Here is a 27,948-nt window from a genome sequence, read left to right as displayed (position 1 = left end):
TATGAAATACAATGTTTTCTGCAATGCTGTAAGACAGTTTTTAATGTGTTAGAAGTTATATGCACAAATACTAATGTTTGGACTTCAATGATCAAGATTGTCAGTTTACAGCTTTCTGAGTCCAGTAATGTTGAAATAGTGATTCTGTTCAAATGAAGTGAAACCAAGCCCAAATCTGCTCAAAAGCTTTTCTCTCTATCAGAGTAAGCTGTTTCATTCAGTATTAAGTGCAAATCTTGCCAAACTGATAGATGCTTATGCCTTATGAAATACAATGTTTTCTGCAATGCTGTAAGACAGTTTTTAATGTGTTAGAAGTTATATGCACAAAAACTTATGTTAGGACTTCAATGATCAAGATTGTCAGTTTTCAGCTTTCTGAGTCCAGTAATGTTGAAATAGTGATTCTGTTCAAATGAAGTGAACCCAAGCCCAAATCTGCTCAAAAGCTTTTCTCTCTATCAGAGTAAGCTGTTTCATTCAGTATTAAGAGCAAATCTTGCCAAACTGATAGATGCTTATGCCTTATGAAATACAATGTTTTCTGCAATGCTGTAAGACAGTTTTTAATGTGTTAGAAGTTATATGCACAAATACTAATGTTTGGACTTCAATGATCAAGATTGTCAGTTTACAGCTTTCTGAGTCCAGTAATGTTGAAATAGTGATTCTGTTCAAATGAAGTGAAACCAAGCCCAAATCTGCTCAAAAGCTTTTCTCTCTATCAGAGTAAGCTGTTTCATTCAGTATTAAGTGCAAATCTTGCCAAACTGATAGATGCTTATGCCTTATGAAATACAATGTTTTCTGCAATGCTGAAAGACAGTTTTCAATGTGTTAGAAGTTATATGCACAAAAACTAATGTCAGGACTTCAATGATCAAGATTGTCAGTTTACAGCTTTCTGAGTCCAGTAATGTTGAAATAGTGCTGCTGTTCAAATGAAGTGAAATCAAGCCCAAATCTGCTCAAAAGCTTTTCTCTCTATCAGAGTAAGCTGTTTCATTCAGTATTAAGTGCAAATCTTGGCAAACTGATAGATGCTTATGCCTTATGAAATACAATGTTTTCTGCAATGCTGAAAGACAGTTTTCAATGTGTTAGAAGTTATATGCACAAAAACTAATGTCAGGACTTCAATGATCAAGATTGTCAGTTTACAGCTTTCTGAGTCCAGTAATGTTGAAATAGTGCTGCTGTTCAAATGAAGTGAAATCAAGCCCAAATCTGCTCAAAAGCTTTTCTCTCTATCAGAGTAAGCTGTTTCATTCAGTATTAAGTGCAAATCTTGCCAAACTGATAGATGCTTATGCCTTATGAAATACAATGTTTTCTGCAATGCTGTAAGACAGTTTTTAATGTGTTAGAAGTTATATGCACAAATACTAATGTTTGGACTTCAATGATCAAGATTGTCAGTTTACAGCTTTCTGAGTCCAGTAATGTTGAAATAGTGATTCTGTTCAAATGAAGTGAAACCAAGCCCAAATCTGCTCAAAAGCTTTTCTCTCTATCAGAGTAAGCTGTTTCATTCAGTATTAAGTGCAAATCTTGCCAAACTGATAGATGCTTATGCCTTATGAAATACAATGTTTTCTGCAATGCTGTAAGACAGTTTTTAATGTGTTAGAAGTTATATGCACAAAAACTTATGTTAGGACTTCAATGATCAAGATTGTCAGTTTTCAGCTTTCTGAGTCCAGTAATGTTGAAATAGTGATTCTGTTCAAATGAAGTGAACCCAAGCCCAAATCTGCTCAAAAGCTTTTCTCTCTATCAGAGTAAGCTGTTTCATTCAGTATTAAGTGCAAATCTTGCCAAACTGATAGATGCTTATGCCTTATGAAATACAATGTTTTCTGCAATGCTGTAAGACAGTTTTTAATGTGTTAGAAGTTATATGCACAAATACTAATGTTTGGACTTCAATGATCAAGATTGTCAGTTTACAGCTTTCTGAGTCCAGTAATGTTGAAATAGTGATTCTGTTCAAATGAAGTGAAACCAAGCCCAAATCTGCTCAAAAGCTTTTCTCTCTATCAGAGTAAGCTGTTTCATTCAGTATTAAGTGCAAATCTTGCCAAACTGATAGATGCTTATGCCTTATGAAATACAATGTTTTCTGCAATGCTGTAAGACAGTTTTTAATGTGTTAGAAGTTATATGCACAAAAACTAATGTTAGGACTTCAATGATCAAGATTGTCAGTTTTCAGCTTTCTGAGTCCAGTAATGTTGAAATAGTGATTCTGTTCAAATGAAGTGAAACCAAGCCCAAATCTGCTCAAAAGCTTTTCTCTCTATCAGAGTAAGCTGTTTCATTCAGTATTAAGTGCAAATCCTGGCAAACTGATAGATGCTTATGCCTTATGAAATACAATGTTTTCTGCAATGCTGAAAGACAGTTTTTAATGTGTTAGAAGTTATATGCACAAAAACTAATGTTAGGACTTCAATGATCAAGATTGTCAGTTTACAGCTTTCTGAGTCCAGTAATGTTGAAATAGTGCTGCTGTTCAAATGAAGTGAAATCAAGCCCAAATCTGCTCAAAAGCTTTTCTCTCTATCAGAGTAAGCTGTTTCATTCAGTATTAAGTGCAAATCTTGCCAAACTGATAGATGCTTATGCCTTATGAAATACAATGTTTTCTGCAATGCTGTAAGACAGTTTTAATGTGTTAGAAGTTATATGCACAAATACTAATGTTTGGACTTCAATGATCAAGATTGTCAGTTTACAGCTTTCTGAGTCCAGTAATGTTGAAATAGTGATTCTGTTCAAATGAAGTGAAACCAAGCCCAAATCTGCTCAAAAGCTTTTCTCTCTATCAGAGTAAGCTGTTTCATTCAGTATTAAGTGCAAATCTTGCCAAACTGAAAGATGTTTAAGCCTTATGAAACACAATGTTTTCTGCAATGCTGTAAGACAGTTTTTAATGTGTTAGAAGTTATATGCACAAAAACTAATGTTAGGACTTCAAAGATCAAGATTGTCAGTTTACAGCTTTCTGAGTCCAGTAATGTTGAAATAGTGCTGCTGTTCAAATGAAGTGAAATCAAGCCCAAATCTGCTCAAAAGCTTTTCTCTCTATCAGAGTAAGCTGTTTCATTCAGTATTAAGTGCAAATCTTGGCAAACTGATAGATGCTTATGCCTTATGAAATACAATGTTTTCTGCAATGCTGAAAGACAGTTTTTAATGTGTTAGAAGTTATATGCACAAAAACTAATGTCAGGACTTCAATGATCAAGATTGTCAGTTTACAGCTTTCTGAGTCCAGTAATGTTGAAATAGTGCTGCTGTTCAAATGAAGTGAAATCAAGCCCAAATCTGCTCAAAAGCTTTTCTCTCTATCAGAGTAAGCTGTTTCATTCAGTATTAAGTGCAAATCTTGCCAAACTGATAGATGCTTATGCCTTATGAAATACAATGTTTTCTGCAATGCTGTAAGACAGTTTTTAATGTGTTAGAAGTTATATGCACAAATACTAATGTTTGGACTTCAATGATCAAGATTGTCAGTTTACAGCTTTCTGAGTCCAGTAATGTTGAAATAGTGATTCTGTTCAAATGAAGTGAAACCAAGCCCAAATCTGCTCAAAAGCTTTTCTCTCTATCAGAGTAAGCTGTTTCATTCAGTATTAAGTGCAAATCTTGCCAAACTGATAGATGCTTATGCCTTATGAAATACAATGTTTTCTGCAATGCTGTAAGACAGTTTTTAATGTGTTAGAAGTTATATGCACAAAAACTTATGTTAGGACTTCAATGATCAAGATTGTCAGTTTTCAGCTTTCTGAGTCCAGTAATGTTGAAATAGTGATTCTGTTCAAATGAAGTGAACCCAAGCCCAAATCTGCTCAAAAGCTTTTCTCTCTATCAGAGTAAGCTGTTTCATTCAGTATTAAGAGCAAATCTTGCCAAACTGATAGATGCTTATGCCTTATGAAATACAATGTTTTCTGCAATGCTGTAAGACAGTTTTTAATGTGTTAGAAGTTATATGCACAAATACTAATGTTTGGACTTCAATGATCAAGATTGTCAGTTTACAGCTTTCTGAGTCCAGTAATGTTGAAATAGTGATTCTGTTCAAATGAAGTGAAACCAAGCCCAAATCTGCTCAAAAGCTTTTCTCTCTATCAGAGTAAGCTGTTTCATTCAGTATTAAGTGCAAATCTTGCCAAACTGATAGATGCTTATGCCTTATGAAATACAATGTTTTCTGCAATGCTGTAAGACAGTTTTTAATGTGTTAGAAGTTATATGCACAAAAACTAATGTTAGGACTTCAATGATCAAGATTGTCAGTTTTCAGCTTTCTGAGTCCAGTAATGTTGAAATAGTGATTCTGTTCAAATGAAGTGAAACCAAGCCCAAATCTGCTCAAAAGCTTTTCTCTCTATCAGAGTAAGCTGTTTCATTCAGTATTAAGTGCAAATCTTGCCAAACTGATAGATGCTTACGCCTTATGAAATACAATGTTTTCTGCAATGCTGTAAGACAGTTTTTAATGTGTTAGAAGTTATATGCACAAAAACTTATGTTAGGACTTCAATGATCAAGATTGTCAGTTTACAGCTTTTTGAGTCCAGTAATGTTGAAATAGTGATTCTGTTCAAATGAAGTGAAACCAAGCCCAAATCTGCTCAAAAGCTTTTCTCTCTATCAGAGTAAGCTGTTTCATTCAGTATTAAGTGCAAATCTTGCCAAACTGAAAGATGCTTATGCCTTATGAAATACAATGTTTTCTGCAATGCTGTAAGACAGTTTTTAATGTGTTAGAAGTTATATGCACAAAAACTAATGTTAGGACTTCAAAGATCAAGATTGTCAGTTTACAGCTTTCTGAGTCCAGTAATGTTGAAATAGTGCTGCTGTTCAAATGAAGTGAAATCAAGCCCAAATCTGCTCAAAAGCTTTTCTCTCTATCAGAGTAAGCTGTTTCATTCAGTATTAAGTGCAAATCTTGCCAAACTGATAGATGCTTATGCCTTTATGAAATACAATGTTTTCTGCAATGCTGTAAGACAGTTTTTAATGTGTTAGAAGTTATATGCACAAAAACTAATGTTAGGACTTCAATGATCAAGATTGTCAGTTTACAGCTTTCTGATTCCAGTAATGTTGAAATAGTGATTCTGTTCAAATGAAGTGAAACCAAGCCCAAATCTGCTCAAAAGCTTTTCTCTCTATCAGAGTAAGCTGTTTCATTCAGTATTAAGTGCAAATCTTGCCAAACTGATAGATGCTTATGCCTTATGAAATATAATGTTTTCTGCAATGCTGTAAGACAGTTTTTAATGTGTTAGAAGTTATATGCACAAAAATTATGTTAGGACTTCAATGATCAAGATTGTCAGTTTACAGCTTTCTGAGTCCAGTAATGTTGAAATAGTGCTGCTGTTCAAATGAAGTGAAATCAAGCCCAAATCTGCTCAAAAGCTTTTCTCTCTATCAGAGTAAGCTGTTTCATTCAGTATTCAGTGCAAATCTTGCCAAACTGAAAGATGTTTAAGCCTTATGAAATACAATGTTTTCTGCAATGCTGTAAGACAGTTTTTAATGTGTTAGAAGTTATATGCACAAAAACTTATGTTAGGACTTCAATGATCAAGATTGTCAGTTTACAGCTTTCTGAGTCCAGTAATGTTGAAATAGTGCTGCTGTTCAAATGAAGTGAAATCAAGCCCAAATCTGCTCAAAAGCTTTTCTCTCTATCAGAGTAAGCTGTTTCATTCAGTATTAAGTGCAAATCCTGGCAAACTGATAGATGCTTATGCCTTATGAAATACAATGTTTTCTGCAATGCTGAAAGACAGTTTTTAATGTGTTAGAAGTTATATGCACAAAAACTAATGTTAGGACTTCAATGATCAAGATTGTCAGTTTACAGCTTTCTGAGTCCAGTAATGTTGAAATAGTGCTGCTGTTCAAATGAAGTGAAATCAAGCCCAAATCTGCTCAAAAGCTTTTCTCTCTATCAGAGTAAGCTGTTTCATTCAGTATTAAGTGCAAATCTTGCCAAACTGATAGATGCTTATGCCTTATGAAATACAATGTTTTCTGCAATGCTGTAAGACAGTTTTAATGTGTTAGAAGTTATATGCACAAATACTAATGTTTGGACTTCAATGATCAAGATTGTCAGTTTACAGCTTTCTGAGTCCAGTAATGTTGAAATAGTGATTCTGTTCAAATGAAGTGAAACCAAGCCCAAATCTGCTCAAAAGCTTTTCTCTCTATCAGAGTAAGCTGTTTCATTCAGTATTCAGTGCAAATCTTGCCAAACTGAAAGATGTTTAAGCCTTATGAAATACAATGTTTTCTGCAATGCTGTAAGACAGTTTTTAATGTGTTAGAAGTTATATGCACAAAAACTTATGTTAGGACTTCAATGATCAAGATTGTCAGTTTACAGCTTTCTGAGTCCAGTAATGTTGAAATAGTGCTGCTGTTCAAATGAAGTGAAATCAAGCCCAAATCTGCTCAAAAGCTTTTCTCTCTATCAGAGTAAGCTGTTTCATTCAGTATTAAGTGCAAATCTTGGCAAACTGATAGATGCTTATGCCTTATGAAATACAATGTTTTCTGCAATGCTGAAAGACAGTTTTTAATGTGTTAGAAGTTATATGCACAAAAACTAATGTTAGGACTTCAATGATCAAGATTGTCAGTTTACAGCTTTCTGAGTCCAGTAAAGTTGAAATAGTGCTGCTGTTCAAATGAAGTGAAATCAAGCCCAAATCTGCTCAAAAGCTTTTCTCTCTATCAGAGTAAGCTGTTTCATTCAGTATTAAGTGCAAATCTTGCCAAACTGATAGATGCTTATGCCTTATGAAATACAATGTTTTCTGCAATGCTGTAAGACAGTTTTTAATGTGTTAGAAGTTATATGCACAAATACTAATGTTTGGACTTCAATGATCAAGATTGTCAGTTTACAGCTTTCTGAGTCCAGTAATGTTGAAATAGTGATTCTGTTCAAATGAAGTGAAACCAAGCCCAAATCTGCTCAAAAGCTTTTCTCTCTATCAGAGTAAGCTGTTTCATTCAGTATTAAGTGCAAATCTTGCCAAACTGATAGATGCTTATGCCTTATGAAATACAATGTTTTCTGCAATGCTGTAAGACAGTTTTTAATGTGTTAGAAGTTATATGCACAAATACTAATGTTTGGACTTCAATGATCAAGATTGTCAGTTTACAGCTTTCTGAGTCCAGTAATGTTGAAATAGTGATTCTGTTCAAATGAAGTGAAACCAAGCCCAAATCTGCTCAAAAGCTTTTCTCTCTATCAGAGTAAGCTGTTTCATTCAGTATTAAGTGCAAATCTTGCCAAATTGATAGATGCTTATGCCTTGTGAAATACAATGTTTTCTGCAATGCTGTAAGACAGTTTTTAATGTGTTAGAAGTTATATGCACAAAAACTTATGTTAGGACTTCAATGATCAAGATTGTCAGTTTTCAGCTTTCTGAGTCCAGTAATGTTGAAATAGTGATTCTGTTCAAATGAAGTGAAACCAAGCCCAAATCTGCTCAAAAGCTTTTCTCTCTATCAGAGTAAGCTGTTTCATTCAGTATTAAGTGCAAATCTTGCCAAACTGATAGATGCTTATGCCTTATGAAATACAATGTTTTCTGCAATGCTGTAAGACAGTTTTTAATGTGTTAGAAGTTATATGCACAAATACTAATGTTTGGACTTCAATGATCAAGATTGTCAGTTTACAGCTTTCTGAGTCCAGTAATGTTGAAATAGTGATTCTGTTCAAATGAAGTGAAACCAAGCCCAAATCTGCTCAAAAGCTTTTCTCTCTATCAGAGTAAGCTGTTTCATTCAGTATTAAGTGCAAATCTTGCCAAACTGAAAGATGTTTAAGCCTTATGAAATACAATGTTTTCTGCAATGCTGTAAGACAGTTTTTAATGTGTTAGAAGTTATATGCACAAAAACTTATGTTAGGACTTCAATGATCAAGATTGTCAGTTTACAGCTTTCTGAGTCCAGTAATGTTGAAATAGTGCTGCTGTTCAAATGAAGTGAAATCAAGCCCAAATCTGCTCAAAAGCTTTTCTCTCTATCAGAGTAAGCTGTTTCATTCAGTATTAAGTGCAAATCTTGGCAAACTGATAGATGCTTATGCCTTATGAAATACAATGTTTTCTGCAATGCTGAAAGACAGTTTTCAATGTGTTAGAAGTTATATGCACAAAAACTAATGTCAGGACTTCAATGATCAAGATTGTCAGTTTACAGCTTTCTGAGTCCAGTAATGTTGAAATAGTGCTGCTGTTCAAATGAAGTGAAATCAAGCCCAAATCTGCTCAAAAGCTTTTCTCTCTATCAGAGTAAGCTGTTTCATTCAGTATTAAGTGCAAATCTTGCCAAACTGATAGATGCTTATGCCTTATGAAATACAATGTTTTCTGCAATGCTGTAAGACAGTTTTTAATGTGTTAGAAGTTATATGCACAAATACTAATGTTTGGACTTCAATGATCAAGATTGTCAGTTTACAGCTTTCTGAGTCCAGTAATGTTGAAATAGTGATTCTGTTCAAATGAAGTGAAACCAAGCCCAAATCTGCTCAAAAGCTTTTCTCTCTATCAGAGTAAGCTGTTTCATTCAGTATTAAGTGCAAATCTTGCCAAACTGATAGATGCTTATGCCTTATGAAATACAATGTTTTCTGCAATGCTGTAAGACAGTTTTTAATGTGTTAGAAGTTATATGCACAAAAACTTATGTTAGGACTTCAATGATCAAGATTGTCAGTTTTCAGCTTTCTGAGTCCAGTAATGTTGAAATAGTGATTCTGTTCAAATGAAGTGAACCCAAGCCCAAATCTGCTCAAAAGCTTTTCTCTCTATCAGAGTAAGCTGTTTCATTCAGTATTAAGTGCAAATCTTGCCAAACTGATAGATGCTTATGCCTTATGAAATACAATGTTTTCTGCAATGCTGTAAGACAGTTTTTAATGTGTTAGAAGTTATATGCACAAATACTAATGTTTGGACTTCAATGATCAAGATTGTCAGTTTACAGCTTTCTGAGTCCAGTAATGTTGAAATAGTGATTCTGTTCAAATGAAGTGAAACCAAGCCCAAATCTGCTCAAAAGCTTTTCTCTCTATCAGAGTAAGCTGTTTCATTCAGTATTAAGTGCAAATCTTGCCAAACTGATAGATGCTTATGCCTTATGAAATACAATGTTTTCTGCAATGCTGTAAGACAGTTTTTAATGTGTTAGAAGTTATATGCACAAAAATTAATGTTAGGACTTCAATGATCAAGATTGTCAGTTTTCAGCTTTCTGAGTCCAGTAATGTTGAAATAGTGATTCTGTTCAAATGAAGTGAAACCAAGCCCAAATCTGCTCAAAAGCTTTTCTCTCTATCAGAGTAAGCTGTTTCATTCAGTATTAAGTGCAAATCTTGGCAAACTGATAGATGCTTATGCCTTATGAAATACAATGTTTTCTGCAATGCTGAAAGACAGTTTTCAATGTGTTAGAAGTTATATGCACAAAAACTAATGTCAGGACTTCAATGATCAAGATTGTCAGTTTACAGCTTTCTGAGTCCAGTAATGTTGAAATAGTGATTCTGTTCAAATGAAGTGAAACCAAGCCCAAATCTGCTCAAAAGCTTTTCTCTCTATCAGAGTAAGCTGTTTCATTCAGTATTAAGTGCAAATCTTGCCAAACTGAAAGATGTTTAAGCCTTATGAAACACAATGTTTTCTGCAATGCTGTAAGACAGTTTTTAATGTGTTAGAAGTTATATGCACAAAAACTAATGTTAGGACTTCAAAGATCAAGATTGTCAGTTTACAGCTTTCTGAGTCCAGTAATGTTGAAATAGTGCTGCTGTTCAAATGAAGTGAAATCAAGCCCAAATCTGCTCAAAAGCTTTTCTCTCTATCAGAGTAAGCTGTTTCATTCAGTATTAAGTGCAAATCTTGGCAAACTGATAGATGCTTATGCCTTATGAAATACAATGTTTTCTGCAATGCTGAAAGACAGTTTTTAATGTGTTAGAAGTTATATGCACAAAAACTAATGTCAGGACTTCAATGATCAAGATTGTCAGTTTACAGCTTTCTGAGTCCAGTAATGTTGAAATAGTGCTGCTGTTCAAATGAAGTGAAATCAAGCCCAAATCTGCTCAAAAGCTTTTCTCTCTATCAGAGTAAGCTGTTTCATTCAGTATTAAGTGCAAATCTTGCCAAACTGATAGATGCTTATGCCTTATGAAATACAATGTTTTCTGCAATGCTGTAAGACAGTTTTTAATGTGTTAGAAGTTATATGCACAAATACTAATGTTTGGACTTCAATGATCAAGATTGTCAGTTTACAGCTTTCTGAGTCCAGTAATGTTGAAATAGTGATTCTGTTCAAATGAAGTGAAACCAAGCCCAAATCTGCTCAAAAGCTTTTCTCTCTATCAGAGTAAGCTGTTTCATTCAGTATTAAGTGCAAATCTTGCCAAACTGATAGATGCTTATGCCTTATGAAATACAATGTTTTCTGCAATGCTGTAAGACAGTTTTTAATGTGTTAGAAGTTATATGCACAAAAACTTATGTTAGGACTTCAATGATCAAGATTGTCAGTTTTCAGCTTTCTGAGTCCAGTAATGTTGAAATAGTGATTCTGTTCAAATGAAGTGAACCCAAGCCCAAATCTGCTCAAAAGCTTTTCTCTCTATCAGAGTAAGCTGTTTCATTCAGTATTAAGTGCAAATCTTGCCAAACTGATAGATGCTTATGCCTTATGAAATACAATGTTTTCTGCAATGCTGTAAGACAGTTTTTAATGTGTTAGAAGTTATATGCACAAATACTAATGTTTGGACTTCAATGATCAAGATTGTCAGTTTACAGCTTTCTGAGTCCAGTAATGTTGAAATAGTGATTCTGTTCAAATGAAGTGAAACCAAGCCCAAATCTGCTCAAAAGCTTTTCTCTCTATCAGAGTAAGCTGTTTCATTCAGTATTAAGTGCAAATCTTGCCAAACTGATAGATGCTTATGCCTTATGAAATACAATGTTTTCTGCAATGCTGTAAGACAGTTTTTAATGTGTTAGAAGTTATATGCACAAAAACTAATGTTAGGACTTCAATGATCAAGATTGTCAGTTTTCAGCTTTCTGAGTCCAGTAATGTTGAAATAGTGATTCTGTTCAAATGAAGTGAAACCAAGCCCAAATCTGCTCAAAAGCTTTTCTCTCTATCAGAGTAAGCTGTTTCATTCAGTATTAAGTGCAAATCTTGCCAAACTGATAGATGCTTACGCCTTATGAAATACAATGTTTTCTGCAATGCTGTAAGACAGTTTTTAATGTGTTAGAAGTTATATGCACAAAAACTTATGTTAGGACTTCAATGATCAAGATTGTCAGTTTACAGCTTTTTGAGTCCAGTAATGTTGAAATAGTGATTCTGTTCAAATGAAGTGAAACCAAGCCCAAATCTGCTCAAAAGCTTTTCTCTCTATCAGAGTAAGCTGTTTCATTCAGTATTAAGTGCAAATCTTGCCAAACTGAAAGATGCTTATGCCTTATGAAATACAATGTTTTCTGCAATGCTGTAAGACAGTTTTTAATGTGTTAGAAGTTATATGCACAAAAACTAATGTTAGGACTTCAAAGATCAAGATTGTCAGTTTACAGCTTTCTGAGTCCAGTAATGTTGAAATAGTGCTGCTGTTCAAATGAAGTGAAATCAAGCCCAAATCTGCTCAAAAGCTTTTCTCTCTATCAGAGTAAGCTGTTTCATTCAGTATTAAGTGCAAATCTTGCCAAACTGATAGATGCTTATGCCTTATGAAATACAATGTTTTCTGCAATGCTGTAAGACAGTTTTTAATGTGTTAGAAGTTATATGCACAAAAACTAATGTCAGGACTTCAAAGATCAAGATTGTCAGTTTACAGCTTTCTGAGTCCAGTAATGTTGAAATAGTGCTGCTGTTCAAATGAAGTGAAATCAAGCCCAAATCTGCTCAAAAGCTTTTCTCTCTATCAGAGTAAGCTGTTTCATTCAGTATTAAGTGCAAATCTTGCCAAACTGATAGATGCTTATGCCTTATGAAATACAATGTTTTCTGCAATGCTGTAAGACAGTTTTTAATGTGTTAGAAGTTATATGCACAAAAACTAATGTTAGGACTTCAATGATCAAGATTGTCAGTTTACAGCTTTCTGAGTCCAGTAATGTTGAAATAGTGATTCTGTTCAAATGAAGTGAAACCAAGCCCAAATCTGCTCAAAAGCTTTTCTCTCTATCAGAGTAAGCTGTTTCATTCAGTATTAAGTGCAAATCTTGCCAAACTGATAGATGCTTATGCCTTATGAAATACAATGTTTTCTGCAATGCTGTAAGACAGTTTTTAATGTGTTAGAAGTTATATGCACAAAAACTTATGTTAGGACTTCAATGATCAAGATTGTCAGTTTACAGCTTTCTGAGTCCAGTAATGTTGAAATAGTGCTGCTGTTCAAATGAAGTGAAATCAAGCCCAAATCTGCTCAAAAGCTTTTCTCTCTATCAGAGTAAGCTGTTTCATTCAGTATTCAGTGCAAATCTTGCCAAACTGAAAGATGTTTAAGCCTTATGAAATACAATGTTTTCTGCAATGCTGTAAGACAGTTTTTAATGTGTTAGAAGTTATATGCACAAAAACTTATGTTAGGACTTCAATGATCAAGATTGTCAGTTTACAGCTTTCTGAGTCCAGTAATGTTGAAATAGTGCTGCTGTTCAAATGAAGTGAAATCAAGCCCAAATCTGCTCAAAAGCTTTTCTCTCTATCAGAGTAAGCTGTTTCATTCAGTATTAAGTGCAAATCTTGGCAAACTGATAGATGCTTATGCCTTATGAAATACAATGTTTTCTGCAATGCTGAAAGACAGTTTTTAATGTGTTAGAAGTTATATGCACAAAAACTAATGTTAGGACTTCAATGATCAAGATTGTCAGTTTACAGCTTTCTGAGTCCAGTAAAGTTGAAATAGTGCTGCTGTTCAAATGAAGTGAAATCAAGCCCAAATCTGCTCAAAAGCTTTTCTCTCTATCAGAGTAAGCTGTTTCATTCAGTATTAAGTGCAAATCTTGCCAAACTGATAGATGCTTATGCCTTATGAAATACAATGTTTTCTGCAATGCTGTAAGACAGTTTTTAATGTGTTAGAAGTTATATGCACAAATACTAATGTTTGGACTTCAATGATCAAGATTGTCAGTTTACAGCTTTCTGAGTCCAGTAATGTTGAAATAGTGATTCTGTTCAAATGAAGTGAAACCAAGCCCAAATCTGCTCAAAAGCTTTTCTCTCTATCAGAGTAAGCTGTTTCATTCAGTATTAAGTGCAAATCTTGCCAAACTGATAGATGCTTATGCCTTATGAAATACAATGTTTTCTGCAATGCTGTAAGACAGTTTTTAATGTGTTAGAAGTTATATGCACAAATACTAATGTTTGGACTTCAATGATCAAGATTGTCAGTTTACAGCTTTCTGAGTCCAGTAATGTTGAAATAGTGATTCTGTTCAAATGAAGTGAAACCAAGCCCAAATCTGCTCAAAAGCTTTTCTCTCTATCAGAGTAAGCTGTTTCATTCAGTATTAAGTGCAAATCTTGCCAAATTGATAGATGCTTATGCCTTGTGAAATACAATGTTTTCTGCAATGCTGTAAGACAGTTTTTAATGTGTTAGAAGTTATATGCACAAAAACTTATGTTAGGACTTCAATGATCAAGATTGTCAGTTTTCAGCTTTCTGAGTCCAGTAATGTTGAAATAGTGATTCTGTTCAAATGAAGTGAAACCAAGCCCAAATCTGCTCAAAAGCTTTTCTCTCTATCAGAGTAAGCTGTTTCATTCAGTATTAAGTGCAAATCTTGCCAAACTGATAGATGCTTATGCCTTATGAAATACAATGTTTTCTGCAATGCTGTAAGACAGTTTTTAATGTGTTAGAAGTTATATGCACAAATACTAATGTTTGGACTTCAATGATCAAGATTGTCAGTTTACAGCTTTCTGAGTCCAGTAATGTTGAAATAGTGATTCTGTTCAAATGAAGTGAAACCAAGCCCAAATCTGCTCAAAAGCTTTTCTCTCTATCAGAGTAAGCTGTTTCATTCAGTATTAAGTGCAAATCTTGCCAAACTGAAAGATGTTTAAGCCTTATGAAATACAATGTTTTCTGCAATGCTGTAAGACAGTTTTTAATGTGTTAGAAGTTATATGCACAAAAACTTATGTTAGGACTTCAATGATCAAGATTGTCAGTTTTCAGCTTTCTGAGTCCAGTAATGTTGAAATAGTGATTCTGTTCAAATGAAGTGAAACCAAGCCCAAATCTGCTCAAAAGCTTTTCTCTCTATCAGAGTAAGCTGTTTCATTCAGTATTAAGTGCAAATCTTGCCAAACTGATAGATGCTTATGCCTTATGAAATACAATGTTTTCTGCAATGCTGTAAGACAGTTTTTAATGTGTTAGAAGTTATATGCACAAATACTAATGTTTGGACTTAAATGATCAAGATTGTCAGTTTACAGCTTTCTGAGTCCAGTAATGTTGAAATAGTGATTCTGTTCAAATGAAGTGAAACCAAGCCCAAATCTGCTCAAAAGCTTTTCTCTCTATCAGAGTAAGCTGTTTCATTCAGTATTAAGTGCAAATCTTGCCAAACTGATAGATGCTTATGCCTTATGAAATACAATGTTTTCTGCAATGCTGTAAGACAGTTTTTAATGTGTTAGAAGTTATATGCACAAAAAATTATGTTAGGACTTCAATGATCAAGATTGTCAGTTTACAGCTTTCTGAGTCCAGTAATGTTGAAATAGTGCTGCTGTTCAAATGAAGTGAAATCAAGCCCAAATCTGCTCAAAAGCTTTTCTCTCTATCAGAGTAAGCTGTTTCATTCAGTATTAAGTGCAAATCTTGCCAAACTGATAGATGCTTATGCCTTATGAAATACAATGTTTTCTGCAATGCTGTAAGACAGTTTTTAATGTGTTAGAAGTTATATGCACAAATACTAATGTTTGGACTTCAATGATCAAGATTGTCAGTTTACAGCTTTCTGAGTCCAGTAATGTTGAAATAGTGATTCTGTTCAAATGAAGTGAAACCAAGCCCAAATCTGCTCAAAAGCTTTTCTCTCTATCAGAGTAAGCTGTTTCATTCAGTATTAAGTGCAAATCTTGCCAAACTGATAGATGCTTATGCCTTATGAAATACAATGTTTTCTGCAATGCTGTAAGACAGTTTTTAATGTGTTAGAAGTTATATGCACAAAAACTTATGTTAGGACTTCAATGATCAAGATTGTCAGTTTTCAGCTTTCTGAGTCCAGTAATGTTGAAATAGTGATTCTGTTCAAATGAAGTGAACCCAAGCCCAAATCTGCTCAAAAGCTTTTCTCTCTATCAGAGTAAGCTGTTTCATTCAGTATTAAGTGCAAATCTTGCCAAACTGATAGATGCTTATGCCTTATGAAATACAATGTTTTCTGCAATGCTGTAAGACAGTTTTTAATGTGTTAGAAGTTATATGCACAAATACTAATGTTTGGACTTCAATGATCAAGATTGTCAGTTTACAGCTTTCTGAGTCCAGTAATGTTGAAATAGTGATTCTGTTCAAATGAAGTGAAACCAAGCCCAAATCTGCTCAAAAGCTTTTCTCTCTATCAGAGTAAGCTGTTTCATTCAGTATATTAAGTGCAAATCTTGCCAAACTGATAGATGCTTATGCCTTATGAAATACAATGTTTTCTGCAATGCTGTAAGACAGTTTTTAATGTGTTAGAAGTTATATGCACAAAAACTAATGTTAGGACTTCAATGATCAAGATTGTCAGTTTTCAGCTTTCTGAGTCCAGTAATGTTGAAATAGTGATTCTGTTCAAATGAAGTGAAACCAAGCCCAAATCTGCTCAAAAGCTTTTCTCTCTATCAGAGTAAGCTGTTTCATTCAGTATTAAGTGCAAATCTTGCCAAACTGATAGATGCTTACGCCTTATGAAATACAATGTTTTCTGCAATGCTGTAAGACAGTTTTTAATGTGTTAGAAGTTATATGCACAAAAACTTATGTTAGGACTTCAATGATCAAGATTGTCAGTTTACAGCTTTTTGAGTCCAGTAATGTTGAAATAGTGATTCTGTTCAAATGAAGTGAAACCAAGCCCAAATCTGCTCAAAAGCTTTTCTCTCTATCAGAGTAAGCTGTTTCATTCAGTATTAAGTGCAAATCTTGCCAAACTGAAAGATGCTTATGCCTTATGAAATACAATGTTTTCTGCAATGCTGTAAGACAGTTTTTAATGTGTTAGAAGTTATATGCACAAAAACTAATGTTAGGACTTCAAAGATCAAGATTGTCAGTTTACAGCTTTCTGAGTCCAGTAATGTTGAAATAGTGCTGCTGTTCAAATGAAGTGAAATCAAGCCCAAATCTGCTCAAAAGCTTTTCTCTCTATCAGAGTAAGCTGTTTCATTCAGTATTAAGTGCAAATCTTGCCAAACTGATAGATGCTTATGCCTTATGAAATACAATGTTTTCTGCAATGCTGTAAGACAGTTTTTAATGTGTTAGAAGTTATATGCACAAAAACTAATGTTAGGACTTCAATGATCAAGATTGTCAGTTTACAGCTTTCTGATTCCAGTAATGTTGAAATAGTGATTCTGTTCAAATGAAGTGAAACCAAGCCCAAATCTGCTCAAAAGCTTTTCTCTCTATCAGAGTAAGCTGTTTCATTCAGTATTAAGTGCAAATCTTGCCAAACTGATAGATGCTTATGCCTTATGAAATATAATGTTTTCTGCAATGCTGTAAGACAGTTTTTAATGTGTTAGAAGTTATATGCACAAATACTAATGTTTGGACTTCAATGATCAAGATTGTCAGTTTACAGCTTTCTGAGTCCAGTAATGTTGAAATAGTGATTCTGTTCAAATGAAGTGAAACCAAGCCCAAATCTGCTCAAAAGCTTTTCTCTCTATCAGAGTAAGCTGTTTCATTCAGTATTAAGTGCAAATCTTGCCAAACTGAAAGATGTTTAAGCCTTATGAAATACAATGTTTTCTGCAATGCTGTAAGACAGTTTTTAATGTGTTAGAAGTTATATGCACAAAAACTTATGTTAGGACTTCAATGATCAAGATTGTCAGTTTTCAGCTTTCTGAGTCCAGTAATGTTGAAATAGTGATTCTGTTCAAATGAAGTGAAACCAAGCCCAAATCTGCTCAAAAGCTTTTCTCTCTATCAGAGTAAGCTGTTTCATTCAGTATTAAGTGCAAATCTTGCCAAACTGATAGATGCTTATGCCTTATGAAATACAATGTTTTCTGCAATGCTGTAAGACAGTTTTTAATGTGTTAGAAGTTATATGCACAAATACTAATGTTTGGACTTCAATGATCAAGATTGTCAGTTTACAGCTTTCTGAGTCCAGTAATGTTGAAATAGTGATTCTGTTCAAATGAAGTGAAACCAAGCCCAAATCTGCTCAAAAGCTTTTCTCTCTATCAGAGTAAGCTGTTTCATTCAGTATTAAGTGCAAATCTTGCCAAACTGATAGATGCTTATGCCTTATGAAATACAATGTTTTCTGCAATGCTGTAAGACAGTTTTTAATGTGTTAGAAGTTATATGCACAAAAAATTATGTTAGGACTTCAATGATCAAGATTGTCAGTTTACAGCTTTCTGAGTCCAGTAATGTTGAAATAGTGCTGCTGTTCAAATGAAGTGAAATCAAGCCCAAATCTGCTCAAAAGCTTTTCTCTCTATCAGAGTAAGCTGTTTCATTCAGTATTAAGTGCAAATCTTGCCAAACTGATAGATGCTTATGCCTTATGAAATACAATGTTTTCTGCAATGCTGTAAGACAGTTTTTAATGTGTTAGAAGTTATATGCACAAATACTAATGTTTGGACTTCAATGATCACGATTGTCAGTTTACAGCTTTCTGAGTCCAGTAATGTTGAAATAGTGATTCTATTCAAATTAAGTGAAACCAAGCCCAAATCTGCTCAAAAGCTTTTCTCTCTATCAGAGTAAGCTGTTTCATTCAGTATTAAGTGCAAATCTTGCCAAACTGATAGATGCTTATGCCTTATGAAATACAATGTTTTCTGCAATGCTGTAAGACAGTTTTTAATGTGTTAGAAGTTATATGCACAAAAACTTATGTTAGGACTTCAATGATCAAGATTGTCAGTTTTCAGCTTTCTGAGTCCAGTAATGTTGAAATAGTGATTCTGTTCAAATGAAGTGAACCCAAGCCCAAATCTGCTCAAAAGCTTTTCTCTCTATCAGAGTAAGCTGTTTCATTCAGTATTAAGTGCAAATCTTGCCAAACTGATAGATGCTTATGCCTTATGAAATACAATGTTTTCTGCAATGCTGTAAGACAGTTTTTAATGTGTTAGAAGTTATATGCACAAATACTAATGTTTGGACTTCAATGATCAAGATTGTCAGTTTACAGCTTTCTGAGTCCAGTAATGTTGAAATAGTGATTCTGTTCAAATGAAGTGAAACCAAGCCCAAATCTGCTCAAAAGCTTTTCTCTCTATCAGAGTAAGCTGTTTCATTCAGTATTAAGTGCAAATCTTGCCAAACTGATAGATGCTTATGCCTTATGAAATACAATGTTTTCTGCAATGCTGTAAGACAGTTTTTAATGTGTTAGAAGTTATATGCACAAAAACTAATGTTAGGACTTCAATGATCAAGATTGTCAGTTTTCAGCTTTCTGAGTCCAGTAATGTTGAAATAGTGATTCTGTTCAAATGAAGTGAAACCAAGCCCAAATCTGCTCAAAAGCTTTTCTCTCTATCAGAGTAAGCTGTTTCATTCAGTATTAAGTGCAAATCTTGCCAAACTGATAGATGCTTACGCCTTATGAAATACAATGTTTTCTGCAATGCTGTAAGACAGTTTTTAATGTGTTAGAAGTTATATGCACAAAAACTTATGTTAGGACTTCAATGATCAAGATTGTCAGTTTACAGCTTTTTGAGTCCAGTAATGTTGAAATAGTGATTCTGTTCAAATGAAGTGAAACCAAGCCCAAATCTGCTCAAAAGCTTTTCTCTCTATCAGAGTAAGCTGTTTCATTCAGTATTAAGTGCAAATCTTGCCAAACTGAAAGATGCTTATGCCTTATGAAATACAATGTTTTCTGCAATGCTGTAAGACAGTTTTTAATGTGTTAGAAGTTATATGCACAAAAACTAATGTTAGGACTTCAAAGATCAAGATTGTCAGTTTACAGCTTTCTGAGTCCAGTAATGTTGAAATAGTGCTGCTGTTCAAATGAAGTGAAATCAAGCCCAAATCTGCTCAAAAGCTTTTCTCTCTATCAGAGTAAGCTGTTTCATTCAGTATTAAGTGCAAATCTTGCCAAACTGATAGATGCTTATGCCTTATGAAATACAATGTTTTCTGCAATGCTGTAAGACAGTTTTTAATGTGTTAGAAGTTATATGCACAAAAACTAATGTTAGGACTTCAATGATCAAAGATTGTCAGTTTACAGCTTTCTGATTCCAGTAATGTTGAAATAGTGATTCTGTTCAAATGAAGTGAAACCAAGCCCAAATCTGCTCAAAAGCTTTTCTCTCTATCAGAGTAAGCTGTTTCATTCAGTATTAAGTGCAAATCTTGCCAAACTGATAGATGCTTATGCCTTATGAAATATAATGTTTTCTGCAATGCTGTAAGACAGTTTTTAATGTGTTAGAAGTTATATGCACAAAAATTATGTTAGGACTTCAATGATCAAGATTGTCAGTTTACAGCTTTCTGAGTCCAGTAATGTTGAAATAGTGCTGCTGTTCAAATGAAGTGAAATCAAGCCCAAATCTGCTCAAAAGCTTTTCTCTCTATCAGAGTAAGCTGTTTCATTCAGTATTCAGTGCAAATCTTGCCAAACTGAAAGATATTTAAGCCTTATGAAATACAATGTTTTCTGCAATGCTGTAAGACAGTTTTTAATGTGTTAGAAGTTATATGCACAAAAACTTATGTTAGGACTTCAATGATCAAGATTGTCAGTTTACAGCTTTCTGAGTCCAGTAATGTTGAAATAGTGCTGCTGTTCAAATGAAGTGAAATCAAGCCCAAATCTGCTCAAAAGCTTTTCTCTCTATCAGAGTAAGCTGTTTCATTCAGTATTAAGTGCAAATCCTGGCAAACTGATAGATGCTTATGCCTTATGAAATACAATGTTTTCTGCAATGCTGAAAGACAGTTTTTAATGTGTTAGAAGTTATATGCACAAAAACTAATGTTAGGACTTCAATGATCAAGATTGTCAGTTTACAGCTTTCTGAGTCCAGTAATGTTGAAATAGTGCTGCTGTTCAAATGAAGTGAAATCAAGCCCAAATCTGCTCAAAAGCTTTTCTCTCTATCAGAGTAAGCTGTTTCATTCAGTATTAAGTGCAAATCTTGCCAAACTGATAGATGCTTATGCCTTATGAAATACAATGTTTTCTGCAATGCTGTAAGACAGTTTTAATGTGTTAGAAGTTATATGCACAAATACTAATGTTTGGACTTCAATGATCAAGATTGTCAGTTTACAGCTTTCTGAGTCCAGTAATGTTGAAATAGTGCTGCTGTTCAAATGAAGTGAAATCAAGCCCAAATCTGCTCAAAAGCTTTTCTCTCTATCAGAGTAAGCTGTTTCATTCAGTATTAAGTGCAAATCTTGCCAAACTGATAGATGCTTATGCCTTATGAAATACAATGTTTTCTGCAATGCTGAAAGACAGTTTTTAATGTGTTAGAAGTTATATGCACAAAAACTAATGTTAGGACTTCAATGATCAAGATTGTCAGTTTACAGCTTTCTGAGTCCAGTAATGTTGAAATAGTGCTGCTGTTCAAATGAAGTGAAATCAAGCCCAAATCTGCTCAAAAGCTTTTCTCTCTATCAGAGTAAGCTGTTTCATTCAGTATTAAGTGCAAATCTTGCCAAACTGATAGATGCTTATGCCTTATGAAATACAATGTTTTCTGCAATGCTGAAAGACAGTTTTTAATGTGTTAGAAGTTATATGCACAAAAACTAATGTTAGGACTTCAATGATCAAGATTGTCAGTTTACAGCTTTCTGAGTCCAGTAATGTTGAAATAGTGCTGCTGTTCAAATGAAGTGAAATCAAGCCCAAATCTGCTCAAAAGCTTTTCTCTCTATCAGAGTAAGCTGTTTCATTCAGTATTAAGTGCAAATCTTGCCAAACTGATAGATGCTTATGCCTTATGAAATACAATGTTTTCTGCAATGCTGAAAGACAGTTTTTAATGTGTTAGAAGTTATATGCACAAAAACTAATGTTAGGACTTCAATGATCAAGATTGTCAGTTTTCAGCTTTCTGAGTCCAGTAATGTTGAAATAGTGATTCTGTTCAAATGAAGTGAAACCAAGCCCAAATCTGCTCAAAAGCTTTTCTCTCTATCAGAGTAAGCTGTTTCATTCAGTATTAAGTGCAAATCTTGCCAAACTGATAGATGCTTATGCCTTAGGAAATACAATGTTTTCTGCAATGCTGTAAGACAGTTTTTAATGTGTTAGAAGTTATATGCACAAAAACTTAATCAATCTTGACTTCAATGATCAAGATTGTCAGTTTACAGCAGTTTACAGCTTTCTGAGTCCAGTAATGTTGAAATAGTGCTGCTGTTCAAATGAAGTGAAATCAAGCCCAAATCTGCTCAAAAGCTTTTCTCTCTATCAGAGTAAGCTGTTTCATTCAGTATTCAGTGCAAATCTTGCCAAACTGAAAGATGCTTATGCCTTATGAAATACAATGTTTTCTGCAATGCTGTAAGACAGTTTTTAATGTGTTAGAAGTTATATGCACAAAAACTAATGTTAGGACTTCAAAGATCAAGATTGTCAGTTTACAGCTTTCTGAGTCCAGTAATGTTGAAATAGTGCTGCTGTTCAAATGAAGTGAAATCAAGCCCAAATCTGCTCAAAAGCTTTTCTCTCTATCAGAGTAAGCTGTTTCATTCAGTATTAAGTGCAAATCTTGCCAAACTGATAGATGCTTATGCCTTATGAAATACAATGTTTTCTGCAATGCTGTAAGACAGTTTTTAATGTGTTAGAAGTTATATGCACAAAAACTAATGTTAGGACTTCAATGATCAAGATTGTCAGTTTACAGCTTTCTGATTCCAGTAATGTTGAAATAGTGATTCTGTTCAAATGAAGTGAAACCAAGCCCAAATCTGCTCAAAAGCTTTTCTCTCTATCAGAGTAAGCTGTTTCATTCAGTATTAAGTGCAAATCTTGCCAAACTGATAGATGCTTATGCCTTATGAAATATAATGTTTTCTGCAATGCTGTAAGACAGTTTTTAATGTGTTAGAAGTTATATGCACAAAAATTATGTTAGGACTTCAATGATCAAGATTGTCAGTTTACAGCTTTCTGAGTCCAGTAATGTTGAAATAGTGCTGCTGTTCAAATGAAGTGAAATCAAGCCCAAATCTGCTCAAAAGCTTTTCTCTCTATCAGAGTAAGCTGTTTCATTCAGTATTAAGTGCAAATCTTGCCAAACTGATAGATGCTTATGCCTTATGAAATACAATGTTTTCTGCAATGCTGTAAGACAGTTTTAATGTGTTAGAAGTTATATGCACAAATACTAATGTTTGGACTTCAATGATCAAGATTGTCAGTTTACAGCTTTCTGAGTCCAGTAATGTTGAAATAGTGATTCTGTTCAAATGAAGTGAAACCAAGCCCAAATCTGCTCAAAAGCTTTTCTCTCTATCAGAGTAAGCTGTTTCATTCAGTATTAAGTGCAAATCTTGCCAAACTGAAAGATGTTTAAGCCTTATGAAACACAATGTTTTCTGCAATGCTGTAAGACAGTTTTTAATGTGTTAGAAGTTATATGCACAAAAACTTATGTTAGGACTTCAAAGATCAAGATTGTCAGTTTACAGCTTTCTGAGTCCAGTAATGTTGAAATAGTGCTGCTGTTCAAATGAAGTGAAATCAAGCCCAAATCTGCTCAAAAGCTTTTCTCTCTATCAGAGTAAGCTGTTTCATTCAGTATTAAGTGCAAATCTTGCCAAACTGATAGATGCTTATGCCTTATGAAATACAATGTTTTCTGCAATGCTGAAAGACAGTTTTTAATGTGTTAGAAGTTATATGCACAAAAACTAATGTTAGGACTTCAATGATCAAGATTGTCAGTTTACAGCTTTCTGAGTCCAGTAATGTTGAAATAGTGATTCTGTTCAAATGAAGTGAAACCAAGCCCAAATCTGCTCAAAAGCTTTTCTCTCTATCAGAGTAAGCTGTTTCATTCAGTATTAAGTGCAAATCTTGCCAAACTGATAGATGCTTATGCCTTATGAAATATAATGTTTTCTGCAATGCTGTAAGACAGTTTTTAATGTGTTAGAAGTTATATGCACAAAAAATTATGTTAGGACTTCAATGATCAAGATTGTCAGTTTACAGCTTTCTGAGTCCAGTAATGTTGAAATAGTGCTGCTGTTCAAATGAAGTGAAATCAAGCCCAAATCTGCTCAAAAGCTTTTCTCTCTATCAGAGTAAGCTGTTTCATTCAGTATTCAGTGCAAATCTTGCCAAACTGAAAGATGTTTAAGCCTTATGAAATACAATGTTTTCTGCAATGCTGTAAGACAGTTTTTAATGTGTTAGAAGTTATATGCACAAAAATTTATGTTAGGACTTCAATGATCAAGATTGTCAGTTTACAGCTTTCTGAGTCCAGTAATGTTGAAATTGTGCTGCTGTTCAAATGAAGTGAAATCAAGCCCAAATCTGCTCAAAAGCTTTTCTCTCTATCAGAGTAAGCTGTTTCATTCAGTATTCAGTGCAAATCTTGCCAAACTGAAAGTTGTTTAAGCCTTATGAAATACAATGTTTTCTGCAATGCTGTAAGACAGTTTTTAATGTGTTAGAAGTTATATGCACAAAAACTTATGTTAGGACTTCAATGATCAAGATTGTCAGTTTACAGCTTTCTGAGTCCAGTAATGTTGAAATAGTGCTGCTGTTCAAATGAAGTGAAATCAAGCCCAAATCTGCTCAAAAGCTTTTCTCTATATCAGAGTAAGCTGTTTCATTCAGTATTAAGTGCAAATCTTGCCAAACTGATAGATGCTTATGCCTTATGAAATACAATGTTTTCTGCAATGCTGTAAGACAGTTTTTAATGTGTTAGAAGTTATATGCACAAAAACTAATGTTAGGACTTCAATGATCAAGATTGTCAGTTTTCAGCTTTCTGAGTCCAGTAATGTTGAAATAGTGATTCTGTTCAAATGAAGTGAAACCAAGCCCAAATCTGCTCAAAAGCTTTTCTCTCTATCAGAGTAAGCTGTTTCATTCAGTATTAAGTGCAAATCTTCCCAAACTGATAGATGCTTATGCCTTATGAAATACAATGTTTTTCTGCAATGCTGTAAGACAGTTTTTAATGTGTTAGAAGTTATATGCACAAAAACTTATGTTAGGACTTCAATGATCAAGATTGTCAGTTTACAGCTTTCTGAGTCCAGTAATGTTGAAATAGTGATTCTGTTCAAATGAAGTGAAACCAAGCCCAAATCTGCTCAAAAGCTTTTCTCTCTATCAGAGTAAGCTGTTTCATTCAGTATTAAGTGCAAATCTTGCCAAACTGAAAGATGCTTATGCCTTATGAAATACAATGTTTTCTGCAATGCTGTAAGACAGTTTTTAATGTGTTAGAAGTTATATGCACAAAAACTAATGTTAGGACTTCAAAGATCAAGATTGTCAGTTTACAGCTTTCTGAGTCCAGTAATGTTGAAATAGTGCTGCTGTTCAAATGAAGTGAAATCAAGCCCAAATCTGCTCAAAAGCTTTTCTCTCTATCAGAGTAAGCTGTTTCATTCAGTATTAAGTGCAAATCTTGCCAAACTGATAGATGCTTATGCCTTATGAAATACAATGTTTTTTCTGCAATGCTGAAGGACAGTTTTTAATGTGTTAGAAGTTATATGCACAAAAACTTATGTTAGGACTTCAATGATCAAGATTGTCAGTTTTCAGCTTTCTGAGTCCAGTAATGTTGAAATAGTGATTCTGTTCAAATGAAGTGAAACCAAGCCCAAATCTGCTCAAAAGCTTTTCTCTCTATCAGAGTAAGCTGTTTCATTCAGTATTAAGTGCAAATCTTGCCAAACTGATAGATGCTTATGCCTTATGAAATACAATGTTTTCTGCAATGCTGTAAGACAGTTTTTAATGTGTTAGAAGTTATATGCACAAAAACTTATGTTAGGACTTCAATGATCAAGATTGTCAGTTTACAGCTTTCTGAGTCCAGTAATGTTGAAATAGTGCTGCTGTTCAAATGAAGTGAAATCAAGCCCAAATCTGCTCAAAAGCTTTTCTCTCTATCAGAGTAAGCTGTTTCATTCAGTATTAAGTGCAAATCTTGCCAAACTGATAGATGCTTATGCCTTATGAAATACAATGTTTTCTGCAATGCTGTAAGACAGTTTTTAATGTGTTAGAAGTTATATGCACAAAAACTAATGTTAGGACTTCAATGATCAAGATTGTCAGTTTACAGCTTTCTGAGTCCAGTAATGTTGAAATAGTGCTGCTGTTCAAATGAAGTGAAATCAAGCCCAAATCTGCTCAAAAGCTTTTCTCTCTATCAGAGTAAGCTGTTTCATTCAGTATTAAGTGCAAATCTTGCCAAACTGATAGATGCTTATGCCTTATGAAATACAATGTTTTCTGCAATGCTGTAAGACAGTTTTTAATGTGTTAGAAGTTATATGCACAAAAACTTATGTTAGGACTTCAATGATCAAGATTGTCAGTTTACAGCTTTCTGAGTCCAGTAATGTTGAAATAGTGATTCTGTTCAAATGAAGTGAAACCAAGCCCAAATCTGCTCAAAAGCTTTTCTCTCTATCAGAGTAAGCTGTTTCATTCAGTATTAAGTGCAAATCTTGCCAAACTGAAAGATGCTTATGCCTTATGAAATACAATGTTTTCTGCAATGCTGTAAGACAGTTTTTAATGTGTTAGAAGTTATATGCACAAAAACTAATGTTAGGACTTCAAAGATCAAGATTGTCAGTTTACAGCTTTCTGAGTCCAGTAATGTTGAAATAGTGCTGCTGTTCAAATGAAGTGAAATCAAGCCCAAATCTGCTCAAAAGCTTTTCTCTCTATCAGAGTAAGCTGTTTCATTCAGTATTAAGTGCAAATCTTGCCAAACTGATAGATGCTTATGCCTTATGAAATACAATGTTTTCTGCAATGCTGTAAGACAGTTTTTAATGTGTTAGAAGTTATATGCACAAAAACTAATGTTAGGACTTCAATGATCAAGATTGTCAGTTTACAGCTTTCTGAGTCCAGTAATGTTGAAATAGTGATTCTGTTCAAATGAAGTGAAACCAAGCCCAAATCTGCTCAAAAGCTTTTCTCTCTATCAGAGTAAGCTGTTTCATTCAGTATTAAGTGCAAATCTTGCCAAACTGATAGATGCTTATGCCTTATGAAATATAATGTTTTCTGCAATGCTGTAAGACAGTTTTTAATGTGTTAGAAGTTATATGCACAAAAAATTATGTTAGGACTTCAATGATCAAGATTGTCAGTTTACAGCTTTCTGAGTCCAGTAATGTTGAAATAGTGCTGCTGTTCAAATGAAGTGAAATCAAGCCCAAATCTGCTCAAAAGCTTTTCTCTCTATCAGAGTAAACTGTTTCATTCAGTATTAAGTGCAAATCTTGCCAAACTGATAGATGCTTATGCCTTATGAAATACAATGTTTTCTGCAATGCTGAAAGACAGTTTTTAATGTGTTAGAAGTTATATGCACAAAAACTAATGTTAGGACTTCAATGATCAAGATTGTCAGTTTACAGCTTTCTGAGTCCAGTAATTTTGAAATAGTGCTGCTGTTCAAATGAAGTGAAATCAAGCCCAAATCTGCTCAAAAGCTTTTCTCTCTATCAGAGTAAGCTGTTTCATTCAGTATTAAGTGCAAATCTTGCCAAACTGATAGATGCTTATGCCTTATGAAATACAATGTTTTCTGCAATGCTGTAAGACAGTTTTTAATGTGTTAGAAGTTATATGCACAAAAACTTATGTTAGGACTTCAATGATCAAGATTGTCAGTTTACAGCTTTCTGAGTCCAGTAATGTTGAAATAGTGATTCTGTTCAAATGAAGTGAAACCAAGCCCAAATCTGCTCAAAAGCTTTTCTCTCTATCAGAGTAAGCTGTTTCATTCAGTATTAAGTGCAAATCTTGCCAAACTGAAAGATGCTTATGCCTTATGAAATACAATGTTTTCTGCAATGCTGTAAGACAGTTTTTAATGTGTTAGAAGTTATATGCACAAAAACTAATGTTAGGACTTCAAAGATCAAGATTGTCAGTTTACAGCTTTCTGAGTCCAGTAATGTTGAAATAGTGCTGCTGTTCAAATGAAGTGAAATCAAGCCCAAATCTGCTCAAAAGCTTTTCTCTCTATCAGAGTAAGCTGTTTCATTCAGTATTAAGTGCAAATCTTGCCAAACTGATAGATGCTTATGCCTTATGAAATACAATGTTTTCTGCAATGCTGTAAGACAGTTTTTAATGTGTTAGAAGTTATATGCACAAAAACTAATGTTAGGACTTCAATGATCAAGATTGTCAGTTTACAGCTTTCTGAGTCCAGTAATGTTGAAATAGTGATTCTGTTCAAATGAAGTGAAACCAAGCCCAAATCTGCTCAAAAGCTTTTCTCTCTATCAGAGTAAGCTGTTTCATTCAGTATTAAGTGCAAATCTTGCCAAACTGATAGATGCTTATGCCTTATGAAATATAATGTTTTCTGCAATGCTGTAAGACAGTTTTTAATGTGTTAGAAGTT

This window comes from Carassius gibelio, chromosome B12 (genome assembly GCF_023724105.1).
Source record: "Carassius gibelio isolate Cgi1373 ecotype wild population from Czech Republic chromosome B12, carGib1.2-hapl.c, whole genome shotgun sequence".
Lineage (NCBI taxonomy): Eukaryota > Metazoa > Chordata > Actinopteri > Cypriniformes > Cyprinidae > Carassius > Carassius gibelio.
Note: the sequence above shows the minus strand (reverse complement) of the source record.